This window comes from Sinohyriopsis cumingii, chromosome 3 (genome assembly GCF_028554795.1).
Source record: "Sinohyriopsis cumingii isolate HCF-2022 chromosome 3, ASM2855479v2, whole genome shotgun sequence".
Taxonomy (NCBI): domain Eukaryota; kingdom Metazoa; phylum Mollusca; class Bivalvia; order Unionida; family Unionidae; genus Sinohyriopsis; species Sinohyriopsis cumingii.
This window is the reverse complement of record NC_142963.1, coordinates 14,350,359-14,364,580: the sequence shown is the minus strand read 5'-3', so window position 1 is coordinate 14,364,580 and position 14,222 is coordinate 14,350,359. Positions and strand designations below refer to the sequence as shown.

General features: G+C 40.4%; 1 long non-coding RNA gene across 1 annotated transcript; it reads right to left on the bottom strand.

Annotated features, from left to right (window-relative positions):
- Window positions 1–3,765: 3,765 nt before the first annotated feature.
- On the bottom strand, window positions 3,766–7,089 carry LOC149802475 (uncharacterized). Its single transcript, XR_016419916.1, has 2 exons — window positions 6,951–7,089; window positions 3,766–6,562 (listed from the first exon to the last, which is right to left on the bottom strand). It is a non-coding gene; the product is annotated as an uncharacterized LOC149802475 (long non-coding RNA).
- Window positions 7,090–14,222: the final 7,133 nt, after the last annotated feature.

The following is a 14,222-nucleotide window of genomic DNA, read 5'->3' as shown; positions in this document are numbered from 1 at the left end:
GAATTTTAGAATTGGATTGTAAATATTTATAAAAGAATAAATTAGATATAAAGGTAAGTGTCTTTGGGTTTTGACTTTAAAATAAGAAGCTATACTCACGCATTCATACTCAGACACGTACTATAGGGGTAAAATGTTTTTTTTTAGTTATTGGCAATTGAAAGTCCATCTCTTTTCGAGAGACATGGGTGGCCCTGAAAAGGGCCTTTGGGGGTAGGGGTGAGTTTAAGCAATCAACTTTAACTGTCTTAAGCCTTTGCCACGGCCAAGGCCTACTTCTGGACTGCGTAATGTTGATGATGATAATGATGATGTGGTTGAAATCACTAAGGGTGGTACGGTAGGCTTAGTCACAGGGTTGGAGTGTTTAGCTCGGGAAGGTCGTATTCTCTTCGGTCGTAATAAAGAAGTCTGACACATTTGTTTCAGACTTCTTAACTCTGCTAAAATGTCTAACAGTACCGTGTCCGTTTGACTTTCGCACCCTCGTTTCTTTGCTGCTGCTTCTTCTTCTTCTTGTTTTTTTCTGACCTCTTCTTCTTGCTGCTGTTGCTGTAGGAGAAAAGCTTGTTCCGCTTCCTTTTGCTGTTGTATAAATTTCTCCAATTCTTCTTTCTGTCTCTGTCTAAAATTTTCCACGTGCGGTAATGAAGGAGAAGGTGGCGAAGGTTCCGGAACAAATTCTTGCGAGGTAAGAAAATCCACAAAATCCCAATTCACCTCTTCTGAAAGTAAGTCCGAGTTCCCTTGGGTAGTCTCCACGGCTGGTGCACCCCAATTTATCGTTTTCTGAGTTTCCGTTATATTGAAAAACTGTCGCATAGATTGACTGCGCAAAGGCGCTAGCGAATCTATATAGGACATGTGACGTCACAGACTGCTCTCCTCGGATTGGACGTGGGCTGACTGAATTTTGTAACGCGTGTTTGGATTGGTCAATGAACTCAATCCGTTTTGATCCTTCCTCTCCCTATAAATAAGCGCAGTTCACTGCATTCCTTCACCTGTTGTCGGCACCCCAAACATGTGGACCGACGTGCAATCATCAACTCTTGTATCTTCCATGATGTTCCGGACGGACATACCGATGTATGTCCGATCAAAGTGGACAGTTGTCCACAGAATAGACACCAGCCTGTGGATCAGAAGAATATATGTGGAGAGGCAAGGATGCCTAAAAAGGGTTCTCATTGACGGTCCTGCAGTCAGGCGCAGCTTGAGGACAAGAAGAAGACCAATGCGGTGCCCTCTGTGTTAACAATAGGGTATGTTGACATAAACCCAAACTCACTTTTCAGGGCCCCTTCATAGGTCTCGAAAAGATCTTGACTTTCATTGAGTAGCCCCTTTTATTGTTTTTTATTTTTAAAAAAAATTGAGACCCTCCCTGTTTCAATTTTCCCCTGTTCCATTTCCACAGACCCATCCGGTCGGGACCCTATTTTAATAGGGTCCCGACCCTGTTCCATTTCCCCTTGTCGCTAAACAGGCCCACACTATATTCCCATGTTAACTTTCCCTTGTCCCTAGACAGGCCCACACTATATTCCCATGTTAAATTTCCCTTGTCCCTAGACAGGCCCAAACTATATTCCCATGTTAAATTCCCATTGTCCCTATAAGGCAAGTCTACTTTTCCCCATGTTAAATTTACATAGTCCCTATATCCCCCCAGGGTGGTTTTTAATGATAGTCCCTATAGTCCCCTTATCGCCCCACTTCACTGCTGGTGGCACATGAGAATACCACAACTACCACACTACTACAAAGGCGACGCCAATAACATATGGAGATACAATCACATAACAGGTCGACATTTACAACCATAGCAAGAATAAACATTTGGAAGTAATGTGAGATTATTTGTGCACATACATGTAACACTTATGGTAAATTACAAAGACTCTCTTGGAGCGTACACAAATTGGAAGAGAGAAAAAATCATTATATCATTGTGAAGAACGGAACATTGCCGCTTCCAAAGATAGAACAAAGTTTGTGATATTGTTTTCAATATTTTATTACAGTAACAAATTTGGCAAGTGTCTGGAGAATTTAGCAATTTTTGGTGACAAACAAGTTTTGTAATTTTCCAAAAAGATGGTTTGCGCTAAGTTAACGGTTTTAGAAACACATCACTTTCTTTATGAAAGTTGGGATAAATGAATGAATAATGTTATTCGTTCCTGATATCATTTTTGTCACAATGACTACATTTTCTTTCTTCAAACGGTGTATTGTCCCAAAAATAGGTTTCATCGGGGAGTCTGTGATTGGAAGTCCAATGGTAAATGAAAATTCCTAGGTAACAGTGATAAGGAATTTTCCATGTGTACGTCTTCTTTTAAGCTGCAGCATCATATTCTCTTGGATTATAAGGATACCGACGATTGCTATTCTTGGATCTAAAGGTCTTTAGTTTCTGTTATCATGCGTTTTGTTCCTGTGGGATTATTAATAAATTGATAATATAGGAGGTCAGATCACCCAATAGTTATCAGTGTTCGTTGAGCTATTTATCCATTTATTAGCGTTAGCACTTGCTTCGTAAAAAAAAAAGTATTTGATACAGGAATCTTGATAGTTCAGCAAATATACAATTGACTATAGACATCCAAAAGCAAATCATTCGTGGTCTGCTAATTATATCACTGGGATTCATTCCCAGTTCTGAATGAAGCAAGTACGTTTCCTCAGTGTCAGGGCTTTTCTTAAAATTGGATATGCAAATTTTCAATAATTAAGGTACTTTTAAATCATCAAACTGCACACCCATTTAACAAAATGAGTACTATAGTATGCTCGACAAGTCTGTGATAATTTTTTTATAATTGAATTGAATGATGAATTAATCTGAAACCATGCTCACGAACATAAAATCCAACAATGGGTTGAACAGAATAATGTGCACCGAGTTAAACAACGGATATAAGGAAGTGATACCGTTCCTAACTAGAACTAATTAGGACATGTAACTAGAACAAGAATCTACGTATGGAACTTATAACCAAACATGATTGATATATGATATATGGATCCATCACCAGGGATGATCAATGGTCAGAATTTAAACACAAGTATGTAAAATGTATGATCCATCACCTATGGAATCAACGTATAGGATTTATACACAGCTATGAACAAGGCCTTATTCTGTCACTTATTGAATCAGCGTATAGAATCCATACACAACTATGAACAAGACCTTATTCTGTCACCTATGAAATCAACATATAGGATCCATACACAACAGTGAACAAGGCCTTATTCTGTCATCTAAGGAATCAACGTATAGGATCCATACACAACTATTGATAAGGCCTTATTCTGTCACCATGCGTGATCAAAGATACGAATTTGTACAAAAATATGAACACTCTTTCATCAATAAATAGGATATGTGTATTATTGATTTTCACGTTTATAGCATTTTCGAATTGTTGATCTTCTCTCATATAGTAATACTGAATCATTGATTAAAAAGGGAACACATGTAACTCGTGGCTTCCAGTTGACGATCACGAAATATTTCCGGCTGCACAATTCTCTTATACAGGTCACGAAGCGACCACGCAGGCGCATCCCTCACAGTCTGCAGAAGGATCTCTCGAGAGCCTCTATATTCCCTAAAGACAGTTGGTCCGTTACCGGGGGTAAACCAAAACAGTCTTCTGAGTTAACGACATCATCGATCGCATCATGTGGGTGTTGCAAGTCTATGCTCTTAAAATAAGTAACAGGAAAGAGTGAAGACAACAAGCTTCATAGAGTTTAACATAATTTATTTCCCTTGAATACAAAGCGAAAAAATGAGAAAAAAGAACTTACGGTATTGCGAATTAGATCCAAAAATAATACATGAATTTTAAACACAAGTCCAATCTATGAAAAGTTCAAAGTGTGCTGTTGTTGTGTTTGGCTCTTTTGCCAGAGTTTGCTGGTTGGCTTCGACTCGACTTCCATTGCTTTAGATCTTGATGTTTGCGACTGGTCTTTATCGCCAGGATTCTTTGTTTAATAGCTATATTGAATTTGGAAGGTAGATTGTGCCCCTTTTTGTTGTATAAATACTGTATATTTCGTCTGAGTATCAGTGTTGGATTTACATGTCATTAATAATTGGGGATTGTGTTGTTGCTTCTTAGTTAGTTCCGCCTTGTATGTGGGGCCTGAAGACTGGGCTAAGGTCACCTTATAGTCTTAAGATATTTGGGGCCTAAGAATATTTTGTGTTTATTGATATCTTACCACTCTTGTTGTCGTGTGTATCTGAGCCCGATTGCGGAGGTTTGCCGCCTTAATATGTATATATAGTTATGGGAATATGTGTTGTTTTTCTCAGACCATCATGGTTAGTATTGTGTTAGATGCATGCCTACATGCGAAACACACACACACACACACACACACTCACACACACACACACACACGCACACACACTCACACACACACACAAAGCAACAACAACAACAACAACCGTGAGCTTGTGCTTCAGTTAACAGCCTTACCTTACTGCTTTAGCCCTTCTAATAATTGTTATTACAATTACCTGTGGGTGTATTTATATGTTACCATGTTTGTTAATGTGTTTGAGATACCTTATTATGTTCATGTATGTGGTATCTATTTTTTGTTGCATACCTTGTCCACATATTCATGGTATGTTGGAGGGTATTTAATGTTCTTTTGGTAATCTCGGAAACTGACTCGTTGATTATGGTATCTGAGACAGGTGTTGCATACGTGGTCCAGTGTTTCTGCAGCAGGGCAATGTGGACAGTTAGTAGTTTGGTTCAATTCTTTCCTGAGATGTTTCGCAAAGCTGTTTCGAAGTAAAATATTTCTTGTTTTGATCCTATTGATAATTCGGATGTCCACGATTTTCAGTATGTTAGGCGTCTTGATTACGAATGTGGCCTCTTTTAACAGTTGGTATAAGTGTCTGCCTTGTTGGTGTTGTCCCAGAACTGATGCCATTTCTTTTTTTTCTTTGTTTTTTTGTGCTTCTTATCTGGCCATATATCTCATACACTCTGTAGTTAAGTGGTTATGCTGCATTGTTCTGGAGATTGTATTTCGCCCATCGGTCAGCTTTATCGGTGCCAATCAGATTGATGTGAGAAGGTACCCATAGGAATTCGATGGTGTGTTGTTTATCTTCCATCTCCATGATGGATAACATAGCGTTTTATAGCATATTTGCTCTACTTTTTTGACGTTCAAGTCGCTAAGAATTTGAATATGCTTAGAGAGGCTGTTATAATGACGTACTGGCTGTGATTTTGGGTCTTAATCCATTTGAGGGCTTCATTTATTGCCCAGAATTTTGCGGTGTAGATGGAGCAGCCATCCGGGAGTCTTGCACCAAATTCAACTTATTGTTGCGGCACCACTATTGCAGCAGCAGTTCTGTTTAGTTCTTTCGATTTAGATCCGTCAGTGTGGATTGTAAGAAATCCAGAGTAAGTTTCTTCGCTGAATTTCTGGATTTATGTTAGTATTTTTAGTGGTTTTTGTAGTTTCAATCCTAAGTTCTAGGCAGACAGGTTTATTTTGGGCGTGCAATTTTTCCAAGTGGAATGATCGCTGATTTTGTATTGTTCTGCTTGAATCCTGAATAGCTGAATTTCATCAGAGTATATGTATTTTACTACCTGCTGTGTGGTTTAGAGCTCGTTTATGCCTGAACGGAATGTTGCACTTTTTAATTATTTTGGATGGGTTGGTGTCTTGATATACTGAGTTTCTGGTAGCATATCTCAACATGTGCTCTTCTCGTCTGAGGTACAGCGGTAGATCTCCCATCATTATGTGTAGCTCCTCGAGTGAGCTGTTAGGTAGAGTCCCTGTACATAGTTTAAGCGCATTATATTGTATGCTGTCCAGTTTCTTAACCAGGTCATTGTCTGCCGAGTCATACACTTGGCAACCGTAGTCCAGTTTAGCCCTGATTAATGATTTGTAGAGAATGAGCATATTTTGTTGGTCAGCTACCCTTTGTAAAAGAATTTAAATCGAGTAGGTTTAGGCTTAAATGAATACAAACACAAAGTGTTTGAATGACGAGACTTGTGTATTGTATGAAAAGATGATGGCATAAAACAAACAAATGACAATATATGTAATATCCTACTCTCGCACGCACCCTACACACACATTAACAAAAGAAAGAAATATCTGTATATATGTATATAATGATAATGACAAGGATTGAGATTATGACGACACAATGCTGAAATTCCAATGATAATGATGACGTCGGTTCATATAACCGATAGGCTATATATAAATATGACAAAACAAAATGTCAGTTCCAACCATTGCCGGGTGCACTCTAGTTCAACTTTCCAACATAAAATATTACAGTGCCACTTTCCACTCTCCACCAGTTTCGTCTGGCTCAACTAGTATCCCTCCAGTTTCAGTTTGGCGCAGCAACGCCTCCCACCTATTTCCGTCTGGCGTAACAACGCCTTCCACCAGTTTCAGCCTGGTTCAACAACACTTCACCCTCCACCAGTTTCAGTCTGCCTCAAACTACACCTCCCCCCACCAGTTTCAGCTACAAATAGACGAAACTGGTAGCGTATAATACGAAATACGCTATCTCATAAAATACTCAAAATAGTCAAATACATGTATATGAAATGGATACATATCAACTCAACAAATGCCTATATTGCATTACATTATATCAATGTTCCTAATGGTTTATACAAACAAAACAAAAAACCCAAACATTAAACCCGCACTCGACGTGTGACATTCTACTCCCGAGTCCTACACGTGAAAAGGAATAAATTTTAACAGCGAATTGTCTGTTAAACGTGGTTATATTTTCTATAGAAGTTTTATCAAATTTACGATAATAGTAAAATAATTATGTCACGAACACACTGAAAAGCATAAATATAAAAGTAAATCAAAATTATTTAACAGTTATAACTTACCCCTATGGCTGTAGTTTTACGGTTCAAAACTGACACTCAGTGACAAGATCCAAGCGATAATGTACAGATAGCAATAAAATCTTACTATTTATACTATAAAAAGACAAGACGTTCAAGACCCAGGGGTGAAGTACCCGTGCATGTCGAGAAACATGGGCATCACGTTACGAGCGACTTGCAGCGAGATGTGCTCATTTAGGAACTATATCTCAAGGTAATAAAACAAGCTACTCTAGTTAAGGCTGTACGCGTCGGCAAAAATCAAATATACATTGTCATCGTTTAATGCAAAACCAATTTTTTTTCTTGCCTTATTCCGTGACTCTACGTCCCCCCCAAAAAAGAATAAATAAATAAAATGGACACATTTTGCGCAATCACTAAATATGAGTAAAATAAAATCATTTCTAATCTTGATGTGATAGACTGGATACAACTGTATCTAAATTTCCAATCATGCCCTACTCAAGTAGTCTGTTCCTACATTTTCAACTCCTCTTATTGCCTCAACACGGATGCGATAACGTTTTAGTGTCAGAGCCCTACGCATCAACCGAGCGTTAGCGACCATGGTTTTGTTTAAATACAATAGGTATTGGTGATCAGTCTCGAGAACGAAATCTCTCCCAAAAATATACGCATGATACTTCCCAATTCCCCACACTACGGCCAAACACTCTTCTCAGTGACGGAATAGTTTTCTCCCTGGGTAGCAATTTCCTACTTGAATAAGTTACGGGGAACTTATTGTTATCTTGCTCTTGCAGTAAAACTGCTCCCATCTCAGTATCAGAGGCATCTGTTCTTAAAATAAAGGGTTTGCTAACATCTGGCAATTTTAATATGGGTACACTGATTAGTTTCTCTTTCAGTGCACAAAAAAAGCTCTATCTTGTGGCAGACCCAACTCTACTCTGTTTGGCTGCCCCTTTTTTGTTAGATCAGACAGTGGGGTGGCAATGGCTGCACAGTTTGGTATAAATATTCTATAAAATCCTACTAGACCTAGAAATGAACGAACTTGCGTCTTGTTGTCTGGCTTTGGTGCGTTTCTAACCGCTTTCACTTGCTTGGGGTGAGGTTTCAACTGTCCCGAACAACTGACCCTGTGACCCAAACAATCTAAATCTATAACTAATACCGCATTTAGTGGGTCTCACTGTTGAGGTTCGCTCTGCGGTGTCTATCGAAGAGCGTCGTCAAGACGGACACGTGCACACTCCAAGTATCCGTTTAAATGAGCATGTCATCTACAAAGCTATCAACGCTTGCTAAACCCTTTATCAACTTGCGCATCAAGGGACAACACGTGGCACTGGCACCTACTAACCCGAATGGCATTACCTTGAACTGAAATAATCCTTTCTTGGTCGCAAATGCTGTCATTGCACGAGACTCTTCAACAATGGGAACCTGCCAATATCCCTTGGACATATCCAATTTGGAAATCCATCACTTGCCCAATAATATCGCAAATAGACCCTCCATATCTGGCATTGGTTTTGCATCGAACACTGTGATTTCATTTAGCTGTCGGAAGTCGATACAGAATTGTTTCTTCCCGTCTTTATTTGTGACTAGCGCTACGTGAGAAGAATATGGCGATTTAGAGGGTTCAATCACCCTTAAATCTAATATTTTACTCACCTCTTCGTCCACAGCAACTCGTACATTGTAGGGTACAGGATAACTTTTGATTCTATTGGGATCAGACGTATTCAGTTGAATTGAGAGGTCTGACAGCTTTGTACAACCTTGGCCTGTCGGTGAATACGTCCGAGTATTTATCCAAGATCGCGTCAATTTCTTGACGCTGATCTTTGGTCAACTCCGCACTCACATTGACTTGGTCTACCCGTTCCCTCGCAACACCCATGGGACACTCGAGGGAAACCTCGATTTCTGAGTAGACTGCGTCATCGTCGATGACTGACATACAAGCGACATTTAAGACCCCTTTTTCTACATTGTCGCTCTGTCTCTTGATGTACAACTTAAGCGTGTTAATATGGAATGTCCTTAACTTACCGTTCATATAAATTTTATAATTCATGTCACCCTTGACCTCTTTAACTTTGTAGAGACCTTTCCACTGAACTAGTAACTTGTTTGTGCAAGCAGGAAGAAGCAGTTGCACCTGATCTCCTGCAACGAATGTCCTCTTTCGCGCTCCGCGGTTATAATACTTGGCATATTTGTGTCCTGATTTAATTAGTTCATCACGTACCATCAGGGATGTACACTCTAGTTTCTCTCTCAGATCTAACACGTACTGGTAGGTAGATTTTATTTCTTCGTTCGCGACTTCACCTGTCCAAAGTTCGTGTAGTATCCGCATCGGGCCTCCAACTGTCCAACCCTCCGGAGTGGTAAACTCCCTATTAATTAGATCGTTCCTCCAAACGAATCTCGAGCTTTTCTCACCCTTGCAGTGTTTACTTGCGTCCGGCGCGATTTTCTCGACAACAGTTTTGATTGATTCGTCGCGTTCTTGCTCTAGTTTGAACTCCTCACGCGAAATTCCAGAGATCTATTCAGAGACTTTTAATTTCTGAAGCGCGTTTTTCTCTCGCCGGGTTTGCGCTCGCGTTCCGACTGCCTGGTCCAAAGGTGTCCAGAAATCTGCCATGGTTGGAGGACGGAAACCTTCAACATTACCGATCGTCAGATCGTAAATACGGTTTTCCATGCAAAGGGCATCAACAGTTCCGGTTAGGAAAGGTTTTTCTACCGTGATCCGTGTTACGGGGATGCGACCGATAGTCTGATCGAGTAGCATACATGGGGACTCCCACTCCAGCATTTGGTTATCCTGCACGAGACCACGTTTGATCACTACATCCGTGCAACCAGTGTCACGTAATGCTACGAATTCTTGTTACTTCACGAAACCTTTCGCGGTTGGTACTCGCGCTTCGGGGAAAAGACACGTGCCACGTGAATGAATACCAGGTTCTACCTGCGTAAGACTAGCAGACGTACCTTTACTCTGTATATCCACGGCTACCTTATGTGTAGGTCCCTTCCTTTTAGGACATTTTATTTGAATATGATACCATTTATTGCATAAGTAACATTGTACACCCTGACGACCTGGCTTCCTCATTGATCTACTTGCTTTCCTCAGCTGATTTCATTAGCTCTCGAAGGCATCGATCTCGTAGACTGGTTTCTAGACTTAAAATCTTTTGAAACCACGTTCTGGGTTCCCCCGGCAAAGAAATCGGCCTGCTTAGCCATATACTGTACGATTGAGAAGACGTTCTCTTTCAGAAACTGACTTCGTTCCCGACCAACTGTGTTCAACAATTAATCTCTGAGCAAGAAATCAGTGAACCCGTCAAACGTTATCGCCGCTTTGCCGCATTCAATCCACCTCTGAAAATAGTTCGCTATTCTAACGATAAACTGGCCAAAGGTTTCTCCCTTCTCGGGCTTGCTATATCTGAACTTTTTACGGAAACCCTGTTCAGTCAGCTCGTACCTTTTTAAAGTACTTACTTCAGGACGTCGTAATTGAACACGTCGTCTCTGGGAAGCCGTGAGCACACATCCAGTGCCTTAACTTTTAATAAAGCACTGAGATGCAGTGCCAGCCATTTCGACTCCACTTCTGGTTCTCGGCGTACCGCTCAAACCGATGAAGATAAATATCCATGTTATCTGTTTCATCGTCAAAAGGGGGTAATTTAGGGCTCTTTAGCTTGCTAGAGGCAGAATCGTGTTCTACTTTTCTAGCTTTTGCTAACTCTACCTGACGTTCATGATCTCGTTGCCTTATTCTTTCTTTTACCTGATATTTTTGATGATGTTGCCGGGACCATCCCTTTCATGGCTTTGACTTTTGTCCAGACTTCTCTTGAGTTAGTATGATGGTTGAGTTTGGAGCAGTATGTTCGACATGAATCAGTTTTTGCTTCCTTTATTACTGTTCTTGTGTTGTTTTCTTTTTGCTTATATAAAGTCCGAAGCTAGTTTGTGTGTTTAAAACGGCTGAGGGCTTTCTTTTTTTTCCTTGATGGCTATGCGGGAATTGTCTGTCCACCATGGTATACTATTGTCGTTGGATTTCCCGCTTATTTTAGGTATACTGTTGTTTGCCGCTTCATTTAAAGCCCGGGTTATGTTGTGACAGTATTAATTTGCATCGTTACTTTGAAGTTCTTCTTGTTGTATCTTGCCCAAGGCTTGTTGGAAGAGGTCCTCATTGGGTTGCTTTGTTTTCCATTTCTGTATGGTTACTTTTTGGACTTTGTATGTATATGATTATACATAGCGGGAAGTGGTCACTGCCAAGTGAGCTTTGTTGTAGCACTTCCCAGTCCGTGATAAGTGGATGTTTGGGGTTGCGAGTGTTAAATCAATAGGTGTCAGCTCTCCATGGATGGGGTATATTCTGGTGGGTGTGCCGTTATTTAATATTACAAGTAGAATCTTTCTGGCGTATTTTTCGATGCTTTTCCCTCTTGTGTCTACATGGCATCACCCCATTCAGTGTGGTGTGCATTAAAGTCCCCACAAGTTATGCTATTTATACCCTTACCTTTGAAAAGCGCCTAGTACGTTTGGGTGGACGTTGTATTATTTCTTCCAGGGTCATATATATTATAATATGTTTTGTTCTACTTTAATATTGATTTATGATATTCAAATTAAGTTTTCATTTAAATTAATGTTAGTTTATATCTCCACTGCATCTGTAGTATCGTTGTAAACATGTATGGCAAGTCCTCCTTTTTTTCATTACTCCTACGCTTAAGAAACTTTGTGTCAAACCTATTTATTTTGGGGATAGTCTTACTTTTTTCATTCAAGAGGGTTTCTTGTAAGCATATGATGTTTGGTTTGCTGGTGGCTACGTTAATAGCTGATATTAGGTGTTTGGCAACACAGAGACTAAATTGTGTTTCTGTTCTGGCCATCCAGACCTCATCAATATGTTCTCCACGCTCATTTGTCTTCAAAGACTTTCACGATATCCTCCCATTCCAATTCCAGAGAGTCTCTATCAGTGACAGAGGGATACGTGTCTTCCATAGCTTTTAAAGGTCTAGAATGATTTCTCTTAAACTGTTGATTTCCATCGTATTGTCGAATTCGGAATTCAAGATGACGTTTACAGTGATGGGTAGAGCTATTTAACGTTTGGGTAACTGTCCTTGGAACAAATGATCTTCGATCTTGGATCGGAGTCCAGAGGCAATGGTGAAAGGTTTGACTTCCAAGCGTCGTATCGATACTTGGCAGTCGCTATGTTAAAAGTGTGACTGATGTCGTTTCCCACTTCCACAGGACGCATGTAAAGTATGGCTTGTTGGATAATGCCTTTGTACTCATTGGCATGAGCCATCAAATGGAAAACGGTATAGCTGATTTCAGTCTCAGGCGGATACCCACTCCGTTTAGCAAATGCTTATCTAGAAACATCATATCCAAATGAAAACGATCCATCAGTTCTAAACTACGTTCTTGAAGGATTGTTTTTCAATGGTCGATAAAGCCTACGCTGTGAGGATCATCATCTGCTGTCAGGACTGTGTCAGCAAACTTGTCCTCGCCTGATGTGTCAGGTTTTCATACCACGCAAGCATCCATATGAGTGCTTTTGGCCTCTTTTCCGTACGTCAAGAGATTTTCCAGTTAAGCTCGGTAAGGGTAAGTATCCATGCTACTGCTGATTAGTTTGTTATTCATGTACAAATTCACTTCTGATCACTTTGATTTTCAGGTGTAAGTATCTGCTATTCAGATCGATGTAATCTTCGGGCTGTTCTTTGATTTCAAACTCGATGAAAGCTGAATCCGTCAAAGAGGAGACGGGATGAAATTCCACCCATTAGGATTCTTGCATCGTCATCATCGTAGGGTGGCACGGCAAACAGATCCAGTTCCGACTTGGAGCAGACACAAGACTCATTTTTCTCTCTCTGTTATTTATTAATCAAAATCGTCTAAATCTCGGGGATATTTCTTTTTTTGTGGTCTTTCTAGCTCTGAGGGTCTTCGTTTCTTTTTCTGCACTGTCCTTGCTGTGGCGTCGAGAAAACAGGAATGACTGACTAGGTAGCGTCATTGACATTTATAGGAGTTTGTCGTCGGCCCAAAATATATTTGCCCATTTGAAGCAAAACCTTTATGCCTGCTCTCAAGAAAGCTACTTTAGGGTTTTGATTGTCGATGATGACATTTTGGAGACATTCTTAGCCTTGCGTAAACACGTCATCTTTCAAGGCGTGCAATCCTCGTGTAACCATCCGTTTCTAAACGGAAGCACCGAACGAAAGACCAGTTTCAACATATCTCCTGAACCATGTCTTCACTGTCGAGCGATTCCATGCTACACAGGATACTTGACTTACGAGTCGTTAGATAATCGTTTTCGAAAATGGAGTTTCAGTGTGACTTTCCCTTTGGTGAATGAACTATTTTGTCCCAGATCTCCTTTTATCCCAGAGTTGACCGTGTCAAAATCCAACTTACTGACTGGTAAATAATGAAGATATACAAATACGAGGTAAACGTGATAGGTGTCTCCACCTTCCTCATCAGTGGTCGTGCAGATTTCACTTAGAAAGGAATGTAAAGCTGCTACGGCACGGAGGTGTGTCCCACCACGTTTTACTCCACTAAATCAAAGTGCAAAGAAAATCAAATTGTGTTCTAGGTTCGGGTCTACATGGGATCTAAAGTAATTTGCGAAATCCAAGTTGCTGGTGATGAATGGTAGAGGCTCGCCTGGCTTTATCATCTTGACATTCCCATCCAAAACGTCAAACAATCTGGGACAAAGTTTAATTGCCAACGTTTTGTTATCCGGAAATTTCATCAGTAGGCAACGAGCTACATTATGGTACTCAGGGGTGACACATTTTTGTTTCCTCTCCAAGTCTTTCCATCGAATTTCAATGGTCACATCTGAGACCGTTTAACTCCAGAGGTCCCTTTTATCTTCTTGACCCTTTTTATCTCGGAAGCATGGGTAACATACCTCCCAGGTGTCCCAACGCGGGTCCTACTAGTGCTTCGGCAAGAAGTGTTAACGGGGGTAAAAATCCTCCGCGTTGAACCAACTTCGTCTTCTTTTCACGAATGGGGATTTTCATTTGGACCATTTGGCGAAGAACGGGTTGGTGTTTGGTTAAGCATTTTTGTTATGTAGAGCTGAGGTATCCTGCCTTTCAAGACATTCAGACAACATTTGATCACGGTATCTATGACGCCACTGGAGGCGGTTTGAATGAGCTTTTCTCGAATGGGTGGAGAAACTTTAGA